Here is a 27,536-nt window from a genome sequence, read left to right as displayed (position 1 = left end):
CTAACTAGCTACAGAATAACTATAGCAACGGAAGTATACAGTATCTCCTAACTAGCTACAGAATAACTATAGCAACGGAAGTATACAGTATCTCCTAACTAGCTACAGAATAACTATAGCAACGGAAGTATACAGTATCTCCTAACTAGCTACAGAATAACTATAGCAACGGAAGTATACAGTATCTCCTAACTAGCTACAGAATAACTATAGCAACGGAAGTATCAGTATCTCCTAACTAGCTACAGAATAACTATAGCAACGGAAGTATACAGTATCTCCTAACTAGCTACAGAATAACTATAGCAACGGAAGTATCAGTATCTCCTAACTAGCTACAGAATAACTATAGCAACGGAAGTATACAGTATCTCCTAACTAGCTACAGAATAACTATAGCAGTGGATGTATCAGTATCTCCTAACTAGCTACAGAATAACTATAGCAGTGGAAGTATACAGTATCTCCTAACTAGCTACAGAATAACTATAACAACGGAAGTATCAGTATCTCCTAACTAGCTACAGAATAACTATAGCAACGGAAGTATACAGTATCTCCTAACTAGCTACCGAATAACTATAGCAGTGGAAGTATACAGTATCTCCTAACTAGCTACAGAATAACTATAGCAGTGGAAGTATCAGTATCTCCTAACTAGCTACAGAATAACTATAGCAGTGGAAGTATACAGTATCTCCTAACTAGCTACAGAATAACTATAGCAACGGAAGTATCAGTATCTCCTAACTAGCTACAGAATAACTATAGCAACGGAAGTATCAGTATCTCCTAACTAGCTACAGAATAACTATAGCAACGGAAGTATACAGTATCTCCTAACTAGCTACAGAATAACTATAGCAACGGAAGTATACAGTATCTCCTAACTAGCTACAGAATAACTATAGCAACGGAAGTATACAGTATCTCCTAACTAGCTACAGAATAACTATAGCAACGGAAGTATCAGTATCTCCTAACTAGCTACAGAATAACTATAGCAACGGAAGTATACAGTATCTCCTAACTAGCTACAGAATAACTATAGCAACGGAAGTATCAGTATCTCCTAACTAGCTACAGAATAACTATAGCAACGGAAGTATACAGTATCTCCTAACTAGCTACAGAATAACTATAGCAGTGGATGTATACAGTATCTCCTAACTAGCTACAGAATAACTATAGCAGTGGATGTATACAGTATCTCCTAACTAGCTACAGAATAACTATAGCAGTGGATGTATACAGTATCTCCTAACTAGCTACAGAATAACTATAGCAGTGGATGTATACAGTATCTCCTAACTAGCTACAGAATAACTATAGCAGTGGATGTATACAGTATCTCCTAACTAGCTACAGAATAACTATAGCAACGGAAGTATACAGTATCTCCTAACTAGCTACAGAATAACTATAGCAGTGGAAGTATCAGTATCTCCTAACTAGCTACAGAATAACTATAGCAGTGGAAGTATCAGTATCTCCTAACTAGCTACAGAATAACTATAGCAACGGAAGTATACAGTATCTCCTAACTAGCTACAGAATAACTATAGCAACGGAAGTATACAGTATCTCCTAACTAGCTACAGAATAACTATAGCAGTGGAAGTATCAGTATCTCCTAACTAGCTACAGAATAACTATAGCAACGGAAGTATACAGTATCTCCTAACTAGCTACAGAATAACTATAGCAACGGAAGTATACAGTATCTCCTAACTAGCTACCGAATAACTATAGCAACGGAAGTATACAGTATCTCCTAACTAGCTACAGAATAACTATAGCAACGGAAGTATACAGTATCTCCTAACTAGCTACAGAATAACTATAGCAGTGGAAGTATCAGTATCTCCTAACTAGCTACCGAATAACTATAGCAACGGAAGTATCAGTATCTCCTAACTAGCTACCGAATAACTATAGCAACGGAAGTATCAGTATCTCCTAACTAGCTACCGAATAACTATAGCAACGGAAGTATACAGTATCTCCTAACTAGCTACCGAATAACTATAGCAGTGGAAGTATACAGTATCTCCTAACTAGCTACAGAATAACTATAGCAACGGAAGTATCAATATCTCCTAACTAGCTACAGAATAACTATAGCAACGGAAGTATACAGTATCTCCTAACTAGCTACAGAATAACTATAGCAACGGAAGTATACAGTATCTCCTAACTAGCTACAGAATAACTATAGCAGTGGATGTATACAGTATCTCCTAACTAGCTACAGAATAACTATAGCAACGGAAGTATACAGTATCTCCTAACTAGCTACAGAATAACTATAGCAGTGGAAGTATCAGTATCTCCTAACTAGCTACAGAATAACTATAGCAACGGAAGTATCAGTATCTCCTAACTAGCTACAGAATAACTATAGCAACGGAAGTATCAGTATCTCCTAACTAGCTACAGAATAACTATAGCAACGGAAGTATCAGTATCTCCTAACTAGCTACAGAATAACTATAGCAACGGAAGTATACAGTATCTCCTAACTAGCTACAGAATAACTATAGCAGTGGAAGTATACAGTATCTCCTAACTAGCTACAGAATAACTATAGCAACGGAAGTATACAGTATCTCCTAACTAGCTACAGAATAACTATAGCAACGGAAGTATACAGTATCTCCTAACTAGCTACAAAATAACTATAGCAGTGGATGTATACAGTATCTCCTAACTAGCTACAGAATAACTATAGCAACGGAAGTATACAGTATCTCCTAACTAGCTACAGAATAACTATAGCAACGGAAGTATCAGTATCTCCTAACTAGCTACAGAATAACTATAGCAACGGAAGTATACAGTATCTCCTAACTAGCTACAAAATAACTATAGCAGTGGAAGTATACAGTATCTCCTAACTAGCTACAGAATAACTATAGCAACGGAAGTATACAGTATCTCCTAACTAGCTACAGAATAACTATAGCAACGGAAGTATACAGTATCTCCTAACTAGCTACCGAATAACTATAGCAACGGAAGTATACAGTATCTCCTAACTAGCTACAGAATAACTATAGCAACGGAAGTATACAGTATCTCCTAACTAGCTACAGAATAACTATAGCAGTGGAAGTATCAGTATCTCCTAACTAGCTACCGAATAACTATAGCAACGGAAGTATCAGTATCTCCTAACTAGCTACCGAATAACTATAGCAACGGAAGTATCAGTATCTCCTAACTAGCTACCGAATAACTATAGCAACGGAAGTATACAGTATCTCCTAACTAGCTACCGAATAACTATAGCAGTGGATGTATACAGTATCTCCTAACTAGCTACCGAATAACTATAGCAGTGGAAGTATACAGTATCTCCTAACTAGCTACAGAATAACTATAGCAACGGAAGTATCAGTATCTCCTAACTAGCTACAGAATAACTATAGCAACGGAAGTATACAGTATCTCCTAACTAGCTACAGAATAACTATAGCAACGGAAGTATACAGTATCTCCTAACTAGCTACAGAATAACTATAGCAGTGGATGTATACCATATCTCCTAACTAGCTACAGAATAACTATAGCAACGGAAGTATACAGTATCTCCTAACTAGCTACAGAATAACTATAGCAGTGGAAGTATCAGTATCTCCTAACTAGCTACAGAATAACTATAGCAACGGAAGTATCAGTATCTCCTAACTAGCTACAGAATAACTATAGCAACGGAAGTATACAGTATCTCCTAACTAGCTACAGAATAACTATAGCAACGGAAGTATCAGTATCTCCTAACTAGCTACAGAATAACTATAGCAACGGAAGTATACAGTATCTCCTAACTAGCTACAGAATAACTATAGCAGTGGAAGTATACAGTATCTCCTAACTAGCTACAGAATAACTATAGCAAACGGAAGTATACAGTTCTCCTAACTAGCTACAAGAATAACTATAGCAACGGAAGTATACAGTATCTCCTAACTAGCTACAAAATAACTATAGCAGTGGAAGTATACAGTATCTCCTAACTAGCTACAGAATAACTATAGCAACGGAAGTATACAGTATCTCCTAACTAGCTACAGAATAACTATAGCAACGGAAGTATCAGTATCTCCTAACTAGCTACAGAATAACTATAGCAACGGAAGTATACAGTATCTCCTAACTAGCTACAGAACTAACTATAGCAGTGGAAGTATACAGTATCTCCTAACTAGCTACAGAAATAACTATAGCAACGGAAGTATCAGTATCTCCTAACTAGCTACAGAATAACTATAGCAACGGAAGTATACAGTATCTCCTAACTAGCTACAGAATAACTATAGCAGTGGAAGTATCAGTATCTCCTAACTAGCTACAGAATAACTATAGCAACGGAAGTATACAGTATCTCCTAACTAGCTACAGAATAACTATAGCAACGGAAGTATACAGTATCTCCTAACTAGCTACAGAATAACTATAGCAACGGAAGTATACAGTATCTCCTAACTAGCTACAGAATAACTATAGCAACGGAAGTATCAGTATCTCCTAACTAGCTACAGAATAACTATAGCAACGGAAGTATCAGTATCTCCTAACTAGCTACAGAATAACTATAGCAACGGAAGTATACAGTATCTCCTAACTAGCTACAAAATAACTATAGCAGTGGAAGTATACAGTATCTCCTAACTAGCTACAGAATAACTATAGCAGTGGAAGTATCAGTATCTCCTAACTAGCTACAAAATAACTATAGCAACGGAAGTATACAGTATCTCCTAACTAGCTACAGAATAACTATAGCAACGGAAGTATCAGTATCTCCTAACTAGCTACAGAATAACTATAGCAACGGAAGTATACAGTATCTCCTAACTAGCTACAGAATAACTATAGCAACGGAAGTATACAGTATCTCCTAACTAGCTACAGAATAACTATAGCAACGGAAGTATCAGTATCTCCTAACTAGCTACAGAATAACTATAGCAACGGAAGTATACAGTATCTCCTAACTAGCTACAGAATAACTATAGCAGTGGAAGTATCAGTATCTCCTAACTAGCTACAGAATAACTATAGCAACGGAAGTATACAGTATCTCCTAACTAGCTACAGAATAACTATAGCAACGGAAGTATACAGTATCTCCTAACTAGCTACAGAATAACTATAGCAGTGGAAGTATCAGTATCTCCTAACTAGCTACAGAATAACTATAGCAGTGGAAGTATCAGTATCTCCTAACTAGCTACAGAATAACTATAGCAACGGAAGTATCAGTATCTCCTAACTAGCTACAGAATAACTATAGCAGTGGAAGTATCAGTATCTCCTAACTAGCTACAGAATAACTATAGCAACGGAAGTATACAGTATCTCCTAACTAGCTACAGAATAACTATAGCAGTGGAAGTATCAGTATCTCCTAACTAGCTACAGAATAACTATAGCAACGGAAGTATACAGTATCTCCTAACTAGCTACAGAATAACTATAGCAACGGAAGTATACAGTATCTCCTAACTAGCTACAGAATAACTATAGCAACGGAAGTATCAGTATCTCCTAACTAGCTACCGAATAACTATAGCAACAGAAGTATCAGTATCTCCTAACTAGCTACAGAATAACTATAGCAACGGAAGTATCAGTATCTCCTAACTAGCTACAAAATAACTATAGCAGTGGAAGTATACAGTATCTCCTAACTAGCTACAGAATAACTATAGCAACGGAAGTATACAGTATCTCCTAACTAGCTACAGAATAAGATATTCTAGCTGTAGTAGTCCTGTCGTTCGTTGATCAAATGTCTACTCTTTTTTTCCTAGCCACCGTGTTTCTACATCTGCATTGCTTGCTGTTTGGGGGTTTAGGCTGGGTTTCTGTACAGCACTTTGAGATATCAGCTGATGTAAGAAGGGCAATATAAATACATTTGATTTGATTTGATACTCTTCCATTCCTGGCAAATTAAGTATGGGCTGTGTCCCAAATAACCCAATTTCCCCTATTTAGTGCAACAGTTTTAGTGGGCTCCTGAGTGGCGCAGTGGTCTAAGGCACTGCATCTCAGTGCTAGCGGTGTCACTACAGGCATCCTGGTTCAAATCCAGGCTGTATCACAACCAGCTGTGATTGGGAGTCCCATTGGGCGGTGCACAATTGGCCCAGCATCGCCTGGGTTTGGTTGCTGTCGGCTGTCATTGTAAATAATAATTTGTTCTTAACTGCCTTGCCTAGTTAAATAAATAAAAATGTTTGAACAGAGCCCTAGTAGTGCACTATGTAGGGATAAAGGTAGTATTTGGGATGCATCCATAGAGTCATTAGATGGAGAATTACTGGCAACTAATCTTGGACGGAAGGCAAACCCAGGGCAAGACAACAGGGCAGGATCCTCTGAAGAGCAATGTCCAATGGCAGGTCAGATTTACTATAATGCCCTCTTTAAGTACCCATCAAGGAACTCTGATGTCAATACTGATAGTGGTAATCATTTCTAAATAGACCCAACTGATACTGAGCCAAAGAGCAACGAGCTCTTCCCCTGCCAGCTCGGTGTCTCTCTCTCTCTCTCTCTCTCTCATGCCCAGCACAGACTGCCTGCTCACTCCAAAGACATAGAAATAGAAATCTGAACTCTGGACTCCTGTTAGATGCAACAAATTGGGCCTGCTCAGCAGAATGTTTGGCCCGGAATCAATCTGATTGTGGGTTGTCGACAATCCGGCTTTTAAAAGGCAATGTTCCCGCGGAGATTGCATTGTTGAATTGGCTTGGGCCTGGAAAGTGCACTAGACTGTGGTAGAATTATCTAACAAAAGAATTATCTAACAAAAGTGTCTCCACTAAAGAGCTTTAAGTTTTCTGATCTCTCAACTGATCGTCTCATTAGCCCAGACTGTAGCAGAGGGGGTTTGAAAAGCTATGCTTGTATGATGAGTAACCTTGTCTGAATACTTTCTAAAACTGAAAGAGACATAAAATGGATTATGGATAAAGCTAAGCAGTCTCAACACTTCAGTCTACATAGCACATCATAAGTATTGAGCAGGTTGACATTTATTGAGATGGCTCATGTACTGGAGGCAGCTAGGCAGAGTGTCACTTGCTGACACAGCTGCTAAGTCATAACATCTGATTTGGACCCTAACCTTAACCACACTGCTAACCAAAATGCCTAACCATCAAAAAGCACATTTTTGTTTTAATGAATTTTTACAATATAGCCATTTTTGACTTTGTATCTCGCCTATCTAGTGGAAACTCAGTTCTGCCTCCAGGACAATACTCATGGCGATAAACGTCAACCTGCGAATATTGAGGTGATTTTTTGTCAGGAGCCTTTGGGTTGAAGGCTTGTCTCCACTACTTGTTTCATTAGGTTTACCAATCTCCTTTTCAGCTTCTTGGGCTAAACAGAGTTTTATTGTTTCCATTGTTCATGACGGGGTGAATCTTGTCTCTGTATTTCAGATTTAGAACTATAAAATTCAGTATTGCCTCAGACAGTTCATCTGTTCCACATTCATTATGATACCTGAGCTACCCCCAGAGGGATATATTGAACTGATATATTGAACAAAACACACACATACACACACAAACACACTCAAGTTTGACGAACACACGCACGCACGCACACGGACACTCCCGAGTGGTGCAGCGGTCTAAGACACTGCATCTTAGTGCAAGAGACGTCACAACAGTCCCTGGTTCGAATCCAGGCTGTATCACATCCGGCCGTGATTGGGAGTCCCATAGGGCAGCGCACAATTGGCCCAGTGTCGTCCGGGTTTGGCCGGGGTAGGCTGTCATTGTAAATAAGAATTTGTTCTTAACTGACTTGCCTAGATAAATAAAGGTTACACACACACATTAACATATGCTCCAAATATGAATTGATATTAAAACAAAATCCTTCAAGTAGTTGATAGACTTCAGAGGGATATTTAAATGTGAAGGTTACAGTTTGGTCATTCAAGTGAAAGACAACAGGCATTGGCTGGGGATTGATCTGCTGCCTTCAGGGGTGAGCAGTCCAGGGGCAGCAGCACTACTGCTAGACCAGCCCGCATCTGGTACCTTTCCTGCTAATTGACTGTTGTTAATTATTCCCTAAGAGAAATTCTCTTTTTGATCTTCTCAGTTCTCTGGAAGTCAGAGATCACACCTATGGCCTAAAGGAAGACCAAAACCCATTCCTCCCCCTCTCCCTCTCTCTCTCTCTTTCTCTCTCTCTCTCTCTTTCTCTCTCTCACACACTTCTCTCTATTTCTCCTTTTGTTGTTTATCGATGACAGCATTCAATTTCTACTGCGTAGCCAGACATCCGAAGCCTCATGGATTGAAAACAGGAGTAATGTGGGTAATATCTGCAAGTCATTGGAAACAGAACGCACCAATAATCTGTGGATCAGGGGGCATATGTATCAAACGTCTCAGAGTAGGTGTGCTGATCTAGGATCAGATCTCCCCTGTCCATGTAATCTTATTCATTATGATCTAAAAGGCAAAACTGACACTCTGCACTTATACTCTGAGACGCTTGATATATATACAGACCCAAAGTACTGTAGGCATGTCAAATAGGGCTAGACGGACTTTCTGCAACACAGTGCTATATCTTTGGCTAAAGCTGGCACAGACTGGTGCCCATGGGTCACGGCTAGGAGAGAATATATCTAAATCTATATTTTCCCCCACTGCAGATACTTTTTTAAAGTAAAATCTCTAATGTGTCAATGTTAACATCATTTTCTGCACCGAAATTGATCTGAGCATTGACTTCAACCTTATTGTTCTTGATGGCTGTGCTTCTGAATCAATGTTAGTGTGTGTGTGTGTGTGTGTGTGTGTGTGTGTGTGTGTGTGTGTGTGTGTGTGTGTGTGTGTGTGTGTGTGTGTGTGTGTGTGTGTGTGTGTGTGTGTGTGTGTGTGTGTCTGAAATGCGTGTGGATGCATGTATGGTTTAGTGGAAAAGGGTATGCCTTGTGTAAACTATGTGAGTGTGTGTGTACGGATATACTGACTCTGGAATATCGACTTGCTAAAAGCAACATATAACAGAACATAATCATGATCATTTGGACTGAACTCTCTGATATCTCAGGTCCCATTCAATTAAATAAGTGAGTTAGTTCCACTAGAATGATAGCAGGTTTAATTGGAGAAGATACTCTCTGCGTTTCTGAAGACATTTAATGACAAGTGTTTTCTCCGATAAATTTCTAAAGTGCCGACTTTGCAGTATAAAAAACTGAAGGTTCCCAATCTCTATCCGCCTCTCACTGATTTGGGTCATAGCTACTCTGACTGTTGGTACAGTGCTGCAGTCATTTTTTTAGGTTTACTCACTGCAGCACTGAAACGAATGTATTGACAGAATCGTAGTAAAAAATTGCCCTTTAGAAGAGAAGCTGTATCGTTCTAAACCCATAATTGTAGTTAAAGGGGCAATCTGGGATTCAACTACTATACCTATTGAACTAAGCTCATAAGTTATATTTTTCAAGAAACAATGATATATATAAATCATTTAAAAGTCTAAAAACGTATATACTAACCCCAGATTGCCTCTTTCAAGTAGTGAATCCCCATAGTTGCAACCAGCTCACACCTAATCAACTTCAGTATTCAATGTTTGTCCAGGTCCCCAGGATGTGGGGAGATGTCTCAATACTGTTCACTAGCGGCAAGGTGAGCACCTATTACCATCTAGTAGGCTGGCGGTTTGCTAGGGTGTTGTGGATTGGGATAGAGGAACCGCTTAAACCACTTAATTGTGGGTTCAATCCCAGTGCTAGACAATCGTTTTAGTTTTTTCTGTTTTAACCCTTACCTTAACCAGTCGGAATTAATGCCTCAAATTTACCATCGAAATGTGATGTTAATTCCCCCCCTGGACAAACGTTGAATACTGAAGTGAGACCGTGAGTTCTTGTTGATAGTTGTACCTTAGAACAGAAGCTGTCTTCATTCTCTCCGATATGAGGAACATGAAAATAACAGAACAGATAGCAATCTGTGTTCTGTGGCCAACTCAACAAGCCAAGCCTCTGGGCTAACAGCATCTCTGCTCTGGCTCCACTTGAGCTGTCACTGAGGAGAGAGAGCCACTTCGGAACAGAGAGCCGGCGAAGAGGCAAATCCACACACAGTCATATACTGTAGCCTCCACACACACACAGTCATATATTGTAGCCTCCACACACACACAGTCATATATTGTAGCCTCCACACACACACAGTCATATACTGTAGCCTCCACACACACACAGTCATATACTATAGCCTCCACACACACACAGTCATATATTGTAGCCTCCACACACACACAGTCATATATTGTAGCCTCCACACACACACAGTCATATACTGTAGCCTCCACACACACACAGTCATATATTGTAGCCTCCACACACACACAGTCGCACACAGACACACGCATGCACGCATGCACACACCTTCCAAACTCTACTACACTGCACAAACACACGCACACACATACGCATGCACACGCACACACTTCTCAAACCCTACTACACCGCACACACACACACACACACACACACACACACACACACACACACACACACACACACACACACACACACACACCAGAGGAGGCTGGTGGGAGGTGCTATAGGAGGACAGGCTCATTGTAATGGCTGGAATGAAGTGAATGGAACGGTATCAAACACATCAACCATATGGAAACCACATGTTTGACTCCGTTACATTAATGCAATTCCAGCCATTACAATGAGCCGTCCTCCTATATCTCCTCCCACCAGCCTCCACTGACACACATACACACACACTCCCGAAACACCAACCCCCGAAAAAACTATACACACATTAAGACATCAACACACCCTTCATAAACATACAGAATGAAAAACTGTTGCCAGCAGGAGAGAGAGAAAGAACAGACGTAGAGAAACAGAAGACACAGAGAAGAGAGAGAAAAGAGAGAATGTTCCTACCTGCTCTCCTCACATCCTGTGCTCCTGAAGGTAAGAGGGAGGGAGAGTGAACAAGAGAGGAGGAGGACGAAGAAAAAAGAGACGGCGGGACTCCAGAGAGAGAGAGAGGGGGAGAGAGAAAGGGCGAGAGAGGGGGAGAGAGAAAGGGCGAGAGAGACAGAAGGAAAGAGAGGCAGAGAGAAATGGTGAGAGAGGGAGGGAGAGTGGGATGAGAGAGATTGGGAGAGAGGTAGAGAGAAAAAGTGAGAGGGAGGGAGTAGAGAGAGAGGGAAAGGGAGCAACAGAGGAGAACAGAAGAGGGAGTGGCGTAACGTGTCCGATCATCATGTACACAGAGGACCACAGCACAGAAGACACTCTGTGTTAATCAAGAACACATACCGGTCCTTTACCTCAATACAGCACGCTGCACTGATTGTCGCTACTGGTGGGTAGGTGTACGTGTGAGTGTGTGTGCGTGTGTGTGTGTGTGTGTGTGTGTGTGTGTGCGTGTGTGAATAGGCATTTTGCCTGAGTGTGTTTCTGTATGTTTGTGTCTGTTTGTACACAAGTTGCATGTGTGTGTATGCATGTATATGTGTGTGTGTGTGTGTGTGTGTGTGTGTGTGTCTGTGTGTTTGTTGCGTGTGTGTGTGTGTGTGTGTGTGTGTGTGTGTGTGTGTGTGTGTGTGTGTGTGTGTGTGTGTGTGTGTGTGTGAATAGTGTCATGACTGTCCTGATCAGGTCAGGGTACAGGAGACCACCACCCTACAGATTATCTCCCAAACCCCCAACAGAGGAGGAGAGATCTAGGGGTCTGAAGAGGTGGGGGTTTTATGACACCTCATGCCCATAATACAGAGAAATTCCTTTGTCCTAACAATGGAGAACTGGCCTCAGAACCTTAAACATGCAATAAAGGGACTTTGGAACAATGGTTTCCGTCAGCCACAATGGTGGTTATGACGAAAAGTGGAATATTAAAATGTATGTAACTTTTGTATTTGTTTTTAAAGGTTAAGAGATGACGTTATTATGAAAACATTGTACCTTTAAGAGTTTTCCCAGTATATGCCTGATGTTTATACATTGTACGCTGTTTGGAAAATATCCAAATCAAACAGAATGTTTTGATAAAGATGAAATGTGAAGTTAGTGTCTAAAATCGGATTTTTAGCCAAATCTAAGCCTTGCCCCCTTTGACTTGGTCCGCCCAGAGAATCGCCCTAAAGGCTGTTACACCCACTTCTGACCCGAGGGTATAAGACAGGAGAGTGAAGAATTAACATAGAAGACTATTGACCCCAAGCTGCAGCCAAGGTCTAACAAAGTCGACGAACCCCAAAACGAAACACAAGGTTGAAGACAAAGAAATATTTTTCTACACGAGCTACGGACGAGTAGCTGTGTCTAAGCGGGTGAATTCAAGCCGAACCACCCAGCCTCCACTCTCCATTGAATCGTGGTATCGACACCATTCGAGCCGAAGCTGTGAGCTCTGAGCTACAGAGCTGTCTGTCCTCAGAAGACCCCTTTCCGATCAAGGGTGAGGATCAGACCACTTAGCCAAGAAGGACACTGACATCGTGAGGACAACCAGAGAGTTGCGCCGGAGAACTTCGTCATTTAGAAGCCTAAACGACCCACGCGGAGCTTCCCACCTGAGAACTCCAACACGTAATTACACCATTATATTCTGACCCATAAGAGCGGCAGTTCGGGGCAAGGCTAATTTTAAATAAGCATGGCTGACAAATGAACCCAAATGTATATTTCTCTCGTGTACTTCCTTTATTTCTCTCTCTTTAAAATCCCCATTTTGGGTAACAAGCGCCATAGTGTGTTGGCCCGTTATACTAAGTCCTAATCGATAGCTAGACTGTGTTTTGTGTATGTGCATTTTTATCATCATTTTAGCTTGCTAGTAAATAAATAATCAACTAAGATTGGTGTGGTAAATTCAGTGGTAAAGCCCGGGTCCGTGCAGATTCCCGGATTATACGACTTTCAGATTATGAGACTGTAGAGGGAATTGATTAATTTAGCGACTGTTGTAATCGATATTCTGATATCCTTTGAGTTAATTTGGGAAATAGAAACTCAATCAAAACAATGTTCCCATGGTGCCCCAGGTTAATGAGTTAATAATTGCTTGATTCATTGCTTAATTCATTTAATCACGTAATTATAAACCGTTAATCATTCGATGAGCAACAGTCGTCACATTAACTAATACAACGTCACGACATATGGTGCCCCCTGTGAGGAATCTAAGATAGGACTAGGCCGCACTGTTGTGTTATTCCATATCAATTGTGTAGCAATATATATACATTCCATTAATAGCTATAGGCAGGACTAGTGCGGGAGAGAAGTGTGTGTGTGTCGTTCCATTTGACCCAGATACTGGTCGGGAGAGAACGACCCCTGTTGTATATCTGACCAAAGCCAGTGTGAAGGGGGTCTACTGAATGCTACGAGCTAGGGCATATGTACCAGCCGATGCAGGCATTCTGAGAAATAATACTAGTTGGGCCTAACGTAGTGTTATTTCTGTCGATCGCTTTCAGGAGTGATCTGACTCGGTCATAAGTAATTCCTAGAGCAGAGGACATATGAGCCAGCCATTACGGAAATTAGAGTAGATATATTCGTTTGACCGAAGCGAAGTTATTATCTCTCTACCTCTCGCGTTGGGTAACGGGGAGAGGTTAAGGGTTGAACGTGAGACGTCACCAAGTAAACCCGTTCCCTTGTTGGAGGGAACATCCCTTGTGCGGCGAGGGGGAAACCCCGCGCAAGGAAAGCTAAGCATTGCGCCAGATGCTAAGCTAACAAAGGGGAGCCGCCATTTTTGTTTTCTTCTTTGTTCATAGTGAATTCCCGCGTTAGACGGGAATCCTGTGTGTTCTCAGCTTGGGCTATCCGTAACCTCTGGCGAAGAATCGCCAGTCATTTTTCGTGAAATAAGTCAGGTTACGCTGTAGGATATCAAACCAGTCTTAACTGATTAGATATCATTGTCTTGTTCAATTTTATACATACATTAAATTGATACACTACCTCTCCAGGTTGGTTATGGGAATAATACACACACGAATGTGCCATAACCAATGAGACATGGTTAAACTGTTCCACGTTAACTTAGATATAGCAACTATTTCAGGTTAATTAAAGCTAATTCCTTTAGCCTATACGGGGTTGACTAATCATTCAAATTGATTAATGGATTAAAGCTGTTTTACCAGCTTAATGGTGTTTAGGTAGACTTTTTAACAGTTTTGTAAAATTCTATTTTCACTGATACCCTGTCGATTTTAGCTTGTGTTAACAGTGACCTCCGGTGGTGAAGAATCACCAGTAATTATTTTTTTAAATAATTCAGGTTATGCTGTACGATATCTAACCGGTCTCAACTGATTGGATATCATTGTCTCGTTCAATTTAATATACATTAAATTGCTACACTACCGTCCAGGTTGGTTATTGGAATAATACGCAAACTAATGTGTTCTAACCAATGAGACATAGTTAAACTTTTCAATGTTAACTTAGATATAGCAATTACTTCAGGTTAATTAAAGCTAATTCCTTTAGCTATACGGGGTTGACTAATCATTCAAATTGATTAATAGATTAAAGCTGTTTTACCAGCTTAATGGTGTTTAGGTAGACTTTTTAACAGTATTGTAAAATTCTATTTTCACTGGTACCCTGTCGATTTTAGCTTGTGTTAACAGTGACCTCCGGTGGTGAAGAATCACCAGTAATTATTTTTAAATAATTCAGGTTATGCTGTACGATATCTAACCGGTCTCAACTGATTGGATATCATTGTCTCGTTCAATTTAATATACATTAAATTGCTACACTACCGTCCAGGTTGGTTATTGGAATAATACGCAAACTAATGTGTTCTAACCAATGAGACATAGTTAAACTTTTCAATGTTAACTTAGATATAGCAATTACTTCAGGTTAATTAAAGCTAATTCCTTTAGCTATACGGGGTTGACTAATCATTCAAATTGATTAATAGATTAAAGCTGTTTTACCAGCTTAATGGTGTTTAGATAGACTTTTTAACAGTATTGTAAAATTCTATTTTCACTGGTACCCTGTCGATTTTAGCTTGTGTTAACAGTGACCTCCGGTGGTGAAGAATCACCAGTAATTATTTTTAAATAATTCAGGTTATGCTGTACGATATCTAACCAGTCTCAACTGATTGGATATCATTGTCTCGTTCAATTTAATACACATTAAATTGCTACACTACCGTCCAGGTTGGTTATTGGAATAATACGCAAACTAATGTGTACTAACCAATGAGACATAGTTAAACTTTTCAACGTTAACTTAGAGATAGCAACTCTTTCAGGTGAATTAAAATTAAAATTCCCAAATAGCCGATACAGGTTAGATTTATCATTAAAATCGATTTAATCAATTAAACCTGTTTTGGCAAGTTCAGTAATAACCAACTCACATTACTGACCCAGTCTTGATGATTCATTGACGTTTACAAACTGAGTTAAATCGTGTTTGCAGCCTCCAACTAAAAACCCCAAACATTACGTAAATTGAAATAACTGACAATCATAATAATGAGCAATCCATCAGATGGGTTTCCACCCATTTCCCCTCTAATCAGTGGACCTTCACCCACGGAAAAATTGATCTGTGAAGGTTCTCTCCAGTTTAGCCCTCAACTATGCCCACCAGCAGAGATGGACAGTGCACCAGTACCTCAGTGCCCAGCAGAGGCACGAGCAGGAAGCTGGGGAGTTCAAGGTACAGGTGGAGAGAACCAGGGAGCTGGCATCGAAAGCCGAAAAAGATAAGCTACTGCTAGCTGAGGAACTGTGTGTGAGAACAGATAAATTGGAAGATCTGTCTAACACTTATAACAAAGAACGCGAACAATCTCTTGACCAAGTCCGTATTCTAAAAGAACAACTCGGTTTAGCCAAAACTAAATACGATGAAGTCCACGCGAAACTAGATGAATCGGAAGAGCTAGTTAGAAAACGGGGCGAGCAAATTGATGCCCTACAAACAGTTGTGAATGAAACCACTCAAAGCAATAATGCTCTATTCCAAAAGTTGCAGACCAAAGACGATCAGTTAATGAACACAATGACCAAGTTGGAGGACAAAACAGCAGAACTCATTGAAGTCGCTGATTTAATGAAGGATGAGAAAGACCAGGTGAGAAAGTTGGAAAATGTGACCTCTAAACAAAAGGAGGACATCGCATCACTGGATCTCTCACTCCACACTCGCGACCTCTCCCTGCAAACCATGACAGATAAGTATGAGGCCGAGCGAAAAAAGGGCGACACCTACGTGTCGAAAATAAACACCCTCAACTCCCAGGTGGACTCTGCGATGCAGCATAACACCACCCTTAGGTATCATCTGGAGGAACTCCAGAACAGTCACGCGCTATCGCGGGACAACCAATCCAAGCAACCTAGCTCACATCCGGAGCTAAGAGAACGAGGGAATGTAGATGACAGGAGATTTCAGCCTCTTTCTCTTGGCCATTCGGCCCACAGTGAATTGGGGCCTCCTCGCCAACACAACCACAGCTTGACTTTTCCTCTTGGCCTCTCGGCCGACAATTCTCCACGGGAGAGTGCAGATGCTCCCCGCGCACTTGGCGGGGATCGCCTTGACAAAATCGTCAAAAACTTCCGCCTCTTCGACCCCGTTCCGGGAAAGCCAAACGACACCGAGACATTCTTAGCCGACATAGAGGACGCCTTGGATGGCTACCCAAACGCTACGAATGCAGACAGGCTCTATCTTTTGAAGCGAACGTCCAACAGACACGTGACAAGGTTCATCCGTCTACAAGAGCAACACGTGCAAAACGACTATGCTAAACTTGCCACGGTTTTGAAAATAGAATTCAGTGGTTCTGCGACTCGCAAACACTATAGTTCGTTGGCTAACAATATCAGACAAGCTCGAAATGAGCACCCACAAGCCTACTATCACCGGCTTCGTTCAGCTTACTTTGGCATGCTCACTGAAACAGGAATGGAAGACCTATTGCCGTTCAAACAACTTTTTCTGTCAAACATGTCTCCCAACTTCATTAACTACTTGGGCCCTACTGCCCACGTCGGGTTGCCAATCTCGACGCTCCGAGAGCTGGCAAGCACCGCTTTTGAAGCATCAAAAGCAAGCCGGGCTAAGAGCCCGGACACCTCGACTTTTGAGCTTAGGCGGGAACCATCACTCGAATTAGAAGGGGCTGCATCAGGGACATATGCTGTAAAAGAGGACGATCAAAGGGGGTGGCTACCAAGTAACCACCACCCCGACAACCACCACCGTAACAATAGCTACGATGAACGTCCCCAATCTAACAGGTCCCGTAGAGATCAACCTAGCCGACATGCCCCTCCGCCTAACTCTCACAAAGGGTCAGGACACAAGGGTAACAAGCGTAACAAGGGCAACAAAGTGTTCAACAATGATTTAAACGCTAACCGAAATGATATAGAAGCTCTGATAAAAGATGTACTGCATCGTAAGAAATTTGAGAAAGAGGACAAGGATAAATCCTCATGACTAGGCGTAAAATCGTTGGAAACCGAGTCCGCCGAAATTCATGCAATTCAAGAGGACGCAAACATTTCCATTACCCCCGCCCCCACTCGAATCCCTGTCCAGGTACCGCCCGTTCTAGACACAAGCCCGCAGGTTTTGTCTACAGACTTGGACACGGAGGTGGAGATGCACGAGATAAGCAGCTTTGTAACAGATGATTCCTCTACCATTCCGATAGAGGACCCACTGGGTCACGTAGGTAACTTATCTGTCTTGGAAATCGACGCAGATTACAAACCGCTCCGTTCTCCCAACCCACTCCATTTTGTTGGGGATATGACGAGAAAAACCAACTCGAACAGGCCATACCTTAGAACAGTCCTGGAGGACTGTGTGACCTGTCACGCTCTGATAGATTCGGGTTCAACAATTTCCCTCATATCCGAAACCTTGCTGGATGAACTAAAAAGGGCAGTGGACCCAACAAAACGTTGGTTGAAAACGGAACATTGCGATACGAATCTTCGAGGTTTCACTCAAGCTACCTCGCCCCTAACCAAACGCCTCCTACTTAAACTCAACTTCGAAAGCGTGTCACTGATACACCCCGTGTATGTGACTAGCATCGAAATCGAACGAATGCTGATTGGGAGTGATTTAATTGACCGTTTGGTACCACTAATGGATTGGAAAACCAATCAAATCTGGTCACAAATACCTATGCCAACTCCGTTGACTTCGCCGCATTCTTCCAAGGCTACCTGCCAGACATTGTGCAACGATGTGGGTCCGACGTCAGCATCTGACGCAAACCCGGTGAACTTGGCCATGAGCCCGCCATTTGTGGCAAAGGACAATGTGAGTTCGACTCGGAATTTAACCGAACATGTGGTTTTCTTGTGCGGCTTGGGTGATTCACCAGCCGACACTTACCGCCCTCCTCTGATAGGGGGCGTGTGCCTAAACGGCACTAGGGCTGAGGATACCAGGCTGGCCACCTGGTCAGAAAAATCCGCAATCAGTTTGGAAATGTTCAACGAAATTTCGAAAACGGCTAACTGCCATCCCCTTGTGCCGAAAACGTTTAGATTTCCACTGGGAACGACTCCCCAGACAACACTCACCGCAATAGGGGTGTGTGCGCTATCGATCCGCATTGGAACCAAGGAATTATCCCACTACCTACTGGTTGTCGCGGACCTCCCACATACAGTCTATGTGGGAGCGGACATTTTGGGAAGATTGGGTGTTAAACTTGATACCATACACCAAGTTCTTTGGTCTTTGGCGCAGCCAAACCAACATGCCTGGTCTTTCGACCCGGTGCGAATGGCTTCCGGGCAGACTATTCCTGAAGCTTGCAAGACGATAACTGAGTCCGCCATGTTGATACCGGCAAGAACCACAGAGGTTTCTGTAAGACTGAACCTGGCGCCCGGATACCGGATGGAAGGCACCACTGCGTTCTTCCAACCCTCTCCAAAACTATTCGACTTGGGGCTAACTATCAATGGTAACCCACTGTTGGAACTAACCGCTAGATCCACTTACCTCCTGGTACAAAATCTGACTCAAGCGGATATTTCCATTCCTCGGCACACTCAGCTAGGAACATTGATCGATTACGCCTTCCATGATTTTGAACTAGTTGTTCCTGTGATTGGGCCTCTTCCGTCCTCCCTAGACCTAGATGGCGAGGGAGGTACGCTGTTTACTTGTCAGTCAAAAGCAATAGCACTAACTCCCGTATTGCCACTGGACGACACATCGGCATTCCGGCTGGATGCCGATCCTGACAGCAACCTGTTAATATACTCCATCGTCACGGAGGATGATATTGCGTCTCCTCCTGCATGCGAAGTACACTCTTGTGAGAAAACAACCGATGACTCTTCCAAAGGTGACATGCCGTCACCACCCGATGAAGACCTGTACAATGTCGCCGAACCATATCCTGGTTTCCATGCACAGGTAATACAACTACTGTCGGAGGCTGATGCACTTGTCAATGACACTGAACGCCATCAGTTGAGAGAATTGTTTAACAAACACAGTGAGATCTGGTCGACAGACTCGCTGGATTGCGGGGTTACGGGTATCCATGTGGTGCGTATTCCTACGCCACCCGGAGCAACTCCTACGTTCGTTAGACAATACAAAATCCCGCTCGCAGCATACGCAGCAGTACAAGAGATTATCGATTCCTTATTAGCTAAACGGATAATCAGGGAATGTAACAGTACGTACAGCGCTCCCGTGTGGCCCGTTCTGAAACCAACGGGTAAATGGCGTCTTACCATTGACTACAGACAACTCAACAAACTGGTTCCGTTGTCTCGTTGGCCAATGACACAGCTCGACCAAGAGTTGCCAAAGGTGGCAAACGCCAAGTACTTCTCCACAGTCGACGTGGCAAATGGTTTCTGGACCATGACAGTCGACCCGCGTGACCAACACAAGTTGGCTTTCTCTTTCTCGAACAAGCTCTTCACGTTCAATCGTTGCCCATTCGGGTATGCGAACTCCCCCTCAGAGTTCAACATCTTCCTGCACAAGGCGATGCCAGACGCAGCCTCTAGGGGGACGATAATTTACGTGGACGACGTTCTCATGAGAAGTGAGACTTGGTCACATCACCTCAATGAAATGGACAACGTTCTCACCCAACTCGGGACTGCAGGGGCTAAGTTGGCCATCATGAAAGGGCAATGGTGCAGGACCAAGGTAAACTACGTTGGGCTTCTGGTGGGTGCCGAGGGCATCCTGCCACAGTCTAACCGAATCCAAGCAGTCCGCAACATCAAAACACCTACAAACCTTCACGAGGTGCGCAGCTTCTTGGGAGTATGTAATTACTCCCGTCAATTCATCGAAAACTACGCCGACTTGTCAAAACCGTTGACTCACCTTCTTCAGAAAGACACCCCATTCGTTTGGGATGTCACTCACAACGAAGCGGTGGCTTCCTTGAAAAACATGCTTTGCGAGGCACCCTGCCTGGTATACCCCAACAAAGACAAGACATTCTTTTTGGAAGTCGGTTTCTCAGAGCACTGCCTTAGCGCTGGGTTGTACCAAAAATACGACCAAGACAAACGTGTGGTTGCTTACGCGAGCAAAACACTCAACCCCGCCGAACACAAATACTCAGACTGCGAAAAAGCGCTGCTGTCGACAGTCTGGGCGATCAAACACTTCACCAGTTATGTCGGCGGACAAAAGGTGATCATAGAAACATGTCACCAGCCTGTGACTTTTCTGAAAAGCCAACGAATCCGTGAGGGTGCTGTACACAACAGCAGGATAGCGGCTTGGCTCATGACGCTGCAGAGCCATGATGTAGTAATCAACTACGCAAAAGCAAAGAACCTGCCTTTGGGCAGTGCTTTGGCGGTGTGTCAACACTGTGGTGACGATGAAACCGACTCCGGACCACCCCCGCGTGACATCGCTCCGCCATTGCCTTCGAACCATCACTATTTCGAAGAGAACGTGTGTCTCGACATGCCGATGGCATTTGTAGATGGCTGTTCTTACCGCCATCTAGACCACTTGCAAGCTGGGGTGGGATTGGTATGGCACAATGACATTCCGTGCAAACCACTTCAATTTCAGCTTGGCAACAAGACCAGCCAGTTTGCAGAAGTGGCTGGCGTGCTGACCACCCTGCAAACAGCGGTGAAACACGAATTGGCAGAACTGGCGATCTGCACCGACTCTAACTACGCGAGACTCACCTTCTTATGCCACTTGCCGTTTTGGAAACAAAAGCACATGACTACTTCAAGTGGTAAAGAGGTGAAAAACAAAGAGCTCATTCTAGCTTGTGATGATCTCATCACCAAACACGACATACAGGTGTATTGGAAGAAAGTCAAGGGACACTCCAAATCACCTGGTCGTGACAAACTTGGCAACGACCATGCTGACAACATGGCGAAATCTGGTGCAATTCACGGCACCCCTTGGGTGTTTGCTGCTCGAGACGAAAAACCCACTGAGGAAGCTATGGTGTCTGCGGTAACGCGTAGCCATGTAGCACCACGGAAAACGTCGTCGCACAAACATAATGTGTTGCTAACGCATTCATTCATGAATGGCGACCTGGTAGCAATGCAACACCAAGATGAGTCCCTCGCCACTTTGATGGCATTCCTGTCGGATCCTGTCAACCACCCAGTGTCCGAACTGGCTTTGGCAGGTTCACACGACTTGCGTTCGCTGTACGCAACTAAACAGCACCTCACACTTGTAGATTACCTATTGGTGTATGTTTCAGAAACCGACACCGCTCGAAGGTGGGTGGTTCCTAAAACACAGAGGGGGATAATGATAGCTCATGCCCACGACGAGCCATGTGGAGGCCATAGGGGGGTCAAGGCTACATGTGAAACATTGCGACAGGTGGCCCACTGGCCTCACATGGAACAAGACGTGGCACGATACGTGAGGGGGTGTCTAGTTTGCTGCCAGTTTCAACCCACCAAGCCACTTCACAGAGCACCCCTGCAACGCACGGGTGTGTCTTACCCCTGGAGCTCGATCCAGATCGACTGGGTCGGCCCAGTTGCCAGGTCTGCCAGAGGCAACAAGTACCTCCTCACAGTGACTTGCGCATTCACAAAGTGGGTGGAGTGCCTGCCGGCGACCAATGACACAGCGGAAACCACTGCCGTTCTTTTGCTAAACCACGTTTTCAGTCGTTTCGGCCTGCCAGGAGAAACCGTGGACAGCGACAGAGGAACCCACTTTTCGGCAGCTGTAATGACCGAACTGTGGAAGCTCCTGGGAGTCAAAGCTAAACTCCACATCGCGTACCACCCTAGGAGCTCGGGGGGGGTAGACCAGAGCAAACAATCAATTGTCAGAATCTTGAGGAAATATGTGGCAGCCAACCACAAAGATTGGGACCTCAAACTCCCATTGGTACTGATGGCAATCAGAGCCACACGCAACAAGTCTACGGGAATGACACCCTTTGAGATGAGGACGGGCCGGCAAATTACCCTTCCTCTGCATCTCCTGTACCAACCGGGAGATGTCGCCGCAGCCACCGCCTACACGGCTCATCAATACGTGACAGACTTGCGGAACCATCTCCAGACTACCTTTGCGTACGCTCAAGGACAATTGGAAAGAAGTGCAGAAGGTGACAAGACCTATTACGACAAAAAAGCCTCACACCAGGTGTTCGAGGTCGGAGATAAGGTGTGGTACTACATATACACCAAACCCGCGGGCGTCGCAACAAAGTTCCTGCCCCACTGGACGGGGCCACACGAGATTGTGGTGAAGCTATCACCTGTAGCTTACCAGATCAAAATCAGCAAAGGTCGACAAAACGCCACATTAAAGTGGGTCCACCGGAACCAAATCAAGTTGTACACTCCCCCCATGGGAATAGAAGGGGTGCTAGCCAGCACCGAATAGATAAAAACCCTAGAAAAAAACCAGAGGTACTAAGAAAATTCTTAAGTACCCTCAGCTGATCCCTTCCAGGAGACCAGTACGTTGCACCTAATATCTTTTATTCTCTTTCCAGCTACCAGATATACATCTGTTGTCACTAGTGATATCGTCCTGCGCTGTACTGATTAAAAATAAGAAAAACAGAAAAATAGTTGTCGAAACAATTTTTGTTTACGAATACAAATAACTGAAATAATCCAACAACCTCTGATTATGCGTTTCTGTAGGATGGAGTTCCTTTGGATGATCCTGACACTCTGCGCCCTGGTCAAAACCAACCCAGCAGACGTAATCACGAACGAACCCCCTACGGGAATCGTTCTCCGCGACGATCCAGGAGTCCTCATAACTAACTGTAGAGTACACACGCAGAGGGTATATGTCCGCCTAGATGCAGAGAATGTGTACCGCCAACACATTCCACCTGCGGCGCATTTGAGTTGGGCCGGGGCTGACTGGACCAGCCAGGCAATTAAGCACGCCCAGCTAGACACTGCCCATATGTTGGCCCAACTCCAAAAGTTCACAGTAACCCAGTCAGAACTAGCTGAGCCCAGGCGAGAAAAACGATTCGTCGGGGCGCTACTATCGATAGGGGCAGCCGTAGGGTCACTATTTGCCCTAGGTACCACTGCCGTCAACGCAGTCAGTCTAGCCACAGTCAAGAGGAATGTTAGGGAGATTACTAAAGAGATGCCACTTATCCAGCAGCAGATGAAGGCACAGGCCCTTAGGTTGCAACATGTGGGAAAGTCTCTCCAGGACACTATTCTGGTGGTCAACACACACGCTACTCTCCTGAACAAAACTATCCTGTCTGTAGGAAAGCTAGCAGAGGTCATGAACCATGACTATGCCCATGTCCAATTGGTTCGATTGTTACTGGAGGATTTTCTCCGTGAAGTTAGCTCTTCTATGGACCACTTGGCCATGAATAGAATCCCCTCATATCTAGTGCCCCTCTCAATGGTGCACGACATATTGACCTCAGCTACTTCAACCACACTAAGGCCGTTTCAATCACATTTGGCCTATAGTCTGGGGTCGGCCATCCCAATACACGTTGATGTTGATCGTAATGAAGTGGGTTTTCTACTGACGCTGCCGGTTGTTGAACTGGAGAATATCTATAGATTGAAAACGGTTCTCAATGTAGGATTTTGGCGCGACAGTACCCACGTAAAGATTGCCATGCCCCCAGTTGTAGCTTACCAGGAACACAACCCAGATTTCTATCTCACCCCTAACCTGCTAATGTGTACTCTAACCAAAGATGTCCACTACCTTTGTCCTAGCAAACCATTTGTCAGGGATAACACTGAGCGTCTTTGTGGTATTAAAGCTATCACCAGCGAAGAACGCTGTAGAGCCAAACTAACAGCCAGGGATGGGGCCACCACCACACAAGTGGAGGTGGTAGGGAACCGATGGTTGGTCAACACACCGTTCGCGTCCGCCACTATGACTTACGAACGCCATGACTCCATCACCCAATTAAACCTCCCCAACCAGACTGTTTTTGTTACGGTACCAGAGGGGGCGATTATTCACGTAGACGACCTCGCTCTATACCACCTTCCCGACATCCGGATAGACACAGAGATTGAAATGCCGGACGCTTTTGCTAAACGTTCCCTTGAGTTACCACAAGCCATTCGATACCAAATCCAGTACGAGGGACCCATGACTGTCGATCTTAGCGTACTGGATGAGGCACTGTTAGTCGACCCGACTGACTACAGACCAAAAGATTGGTCTGTCGCCCGCTCTTGGACGGTGCCGGACAGTATCCTGACTGTTACCATGATCCTTGGTCTCATTTCCCTTGGCGTGTGCACCTACTACGTACACAGGCGCACACGTGCAATGGAAGACCTAATGAGGTCTTATACTAGGATCACCCGTGGGACGGAAGCGATCCCGATTTTTGGAAAGGTGGCAATGGATCCGGAAACCCTCTTACAGGGCCCAGTCCCAGCCTCCTCTCCCGAACTCGCTAGGTCAGCCCAGTAATGTCCCTAATGTAAGCTTGGCCTTCAGGGGCCAAGTTTTTCCAAGTGCCTTAACTACCCACCTGCAAGTAGGATCAACCTAGACATGACATTAGAGACAATGCCATGATAGAGCTATTTAGCCAAGGCCTTGGACATATATAGAACATAGTCCATATTAGATGATTAAGGTGTGGTAGACATATTTTGTATACTTTTATGTTTTTATTCCAATTTTTCGTTTCATTAACTTTGACACTTAGGAAGCCTTAGAGCCAAGACACCGCTCCTTTGGGGAGGAAATGTAATGATGTATTGCCTGAGTGTTGTGCGTTATTAACGTCTGCCAAGTTACTGCCTAGGTCCACTAACCGGGATAACCGGACGACGGGCCGGAACACAGAGCCACTGCCAGACCTCCTTGATCCATTCTGGTGGTGATCCACAGCTTGCGGAAAGCCTACCAGGGGGAACCACTAAAGGGGGGGGGGGCTGCTCTGATGATCCACAGACCAGGACATCCGATGGTCATTCTTATGGTGGGTTGCAACATGCAGAATCATTCCAAGTTGAACCTACCAGAGGGGGACTGTCATGACTGTCCTGATCAGGTCAGGGTACAGGAGACCACCACCCTACAGATTATCTCCCAAACCCCCAACAGAGGAGGAGAGATCTAGGGGTCTGAAGAGGTGGGGGTTTTATGACACCTCATGCCCATAATACAGAGAAATTCCTTTGTCCTAACAATGGAGAACTGGCCTCAGAACCTTAAACATGCAATAAAGGGACTTTGGAACAATGGTTTCCGTCAGCCACAATGGTGGTTATGACGAAAAGTGGAATATTAAAATGTATGTAACTTTTGTATTTGTTTTTAAAGGTTAAGAGATGACGTTATTATGAAAACATTGTACCTTTAAGAGTTTTCCCAGTATATGCCTGATGTTTATACATTGTACGCTGTTTGGAAAATATCCAAATCAAACAGAATGTTTTGATAAAGATGAAATGTGAAGTTAGTGTCTAAAATCGGATTTTTAGCCAAATCTAAGCCTTGCCCCCTTTGACTTGGTCCGCCCAGAGAATCGCCCTAAAGGCTGTTACACCCACTTCTGACCCGAGGGTATAAGACAGGAGAGTGAAGAATTAACATAGAAGACTATTGACCCCAAGCTGCAGCCAAGGTCTAACAAAGTCGACGAACCCCAAAACGAAACACAAGGTTGAAGACAAAGAAATATTTTTCTACACGAGCTACGGACGAGTAGCTGTGTCTAAGCGGGTGAATTCAAGCCGAACCACCCAGCCTCCACTCTCCATTGAATCGTGGTATCGACACCATTCGAGCCGAAGCTGTGAGCTCTGAGCTACAGAGCTGTCTGTCCTCAGAAGACCCCTTTCCGATCAAGGGTGAGGATCAGACCACTTAGCCAAGAAGGACACTGACATCGTGAGGACAACCAGAGAGTTGCGCCGGAGAACTTCGTCATTTAGAAGCCTAAACGACCCACGCGGAGCTTCCCACCTGAGAACTCCAACACGTAATTACACCATTATATTCTGACCCATAAGAGCGGCAGTTCGGGGCAAGGCTAATTTTAAATAAGCATGGCTGACAAATGAACCCAAATGTATATTTCTCTCGTGTACTTCCTTTATTTCTCTCTCTTTAAAATCCCCATTTTGGGTAACAAGCGCCATAGTGTGTTGGCCCGTTATACTAAGTCCTAATCGATAGCTAGACTGTGTTTTGTGTATGTGCATTTTTATCATCATTTTAGCTTGCTAGTAAATAAATAATCAACTAAGATTGGTGTGGTAAATTCAGTGGTAAAGCCCGGGTCCGTGCAGATTCCCGGATTATACGACTTTCAGATTATGAGACTGTAGAGGGAATTGATTAATTTAGCGACTGTTGTAATCGATATTCTGATATCCTTTGAGTTAATTTGGGAAATAGAAACTCAATCAAAACAATGTTCCCATGGTGCCCCAGGTTAATGAGTTAATAATTGCTTGATTCATTGCTTAATTCATTTAATCACGTAATTATAAACCGTTAATCATTCGATGAGCAACAGTCGTCACATTAACTAATACAACGTCACGACAATAGGTATTTTGCCTGAGTGTGTTTCTGTATGTTTGTGTCTGTTTGTACACAAGTTGCATGTGTGTGTATGCATGTATGTGTGTGTGTGTGTGTGTGTTTGTTGCATGTGTGTGTGTGTGTGTGTGTGTGTGTGTGTGTGTGTGTGTGTGTGTGTGTGTGTGTGTGTGTGTGTGTGTGTGTGTGTGTGTGTGTGTGTGTGTGTGTGTGTGTTTAGTGTATCAGCCAGTACAGAACTATCCCCTCCTCCCCCAGCCCAACTACATCTGGCCCTTCTTTGGTTACTGTGTTAACAAACCTCCAAACGAGCTTCAATGCCATACAACACTCCTTCCGTGGCCTCCAACTGCTCTTAAATGCAAATAAAACTAAATACATGCTTTTCAACCATTCGCTGCCCGCACCCGAACCTGCCCGACCGACTAGCATCACTACTCTGGAC

At 43.7% G+C, this 27,536-nt stretch overlaps 1 protein-coding gene across 1 annotated transcript in view; it reads right to left on the bottom strand.

The window, feature by feature from the left end:
- The window catches only part of LOC115203450 (cortexin domain-containing 1-like), a 33,540-nt gene extending 22,461 nt beyond the window's left edge, over nt 1–11,079 (bottom strand). Inside the window, exon 1 of the mRNA XM_029768137.1 lies at nt 10,979–11,079. The gene's annotated coding sequence lies outside the window, so the exon portion shown is untranslated. The remainder of the gene's footprint in view (nt 1–10,978) is intronic.
- Between the last annotated feature and the right edge of the window lie 16,457 nt (nt 11,080–27,536).

The sequence above is a fragment of the Salmo trutta genome, chromosome 12 (assembly GCF_901001165.1).
Source record: "Salmo trutta chromosome 12, fSalTru1.1, whole genome shotgun sequence".
NCBI lineage: Eukaryota > Metazoa > Chordata > Actinopteri > Salmoniformes > Salmonidae > Salmo > Salmo trutta.
This window is presented reverse-complemented; position numbering and strand designations above follow the sequence as displayed.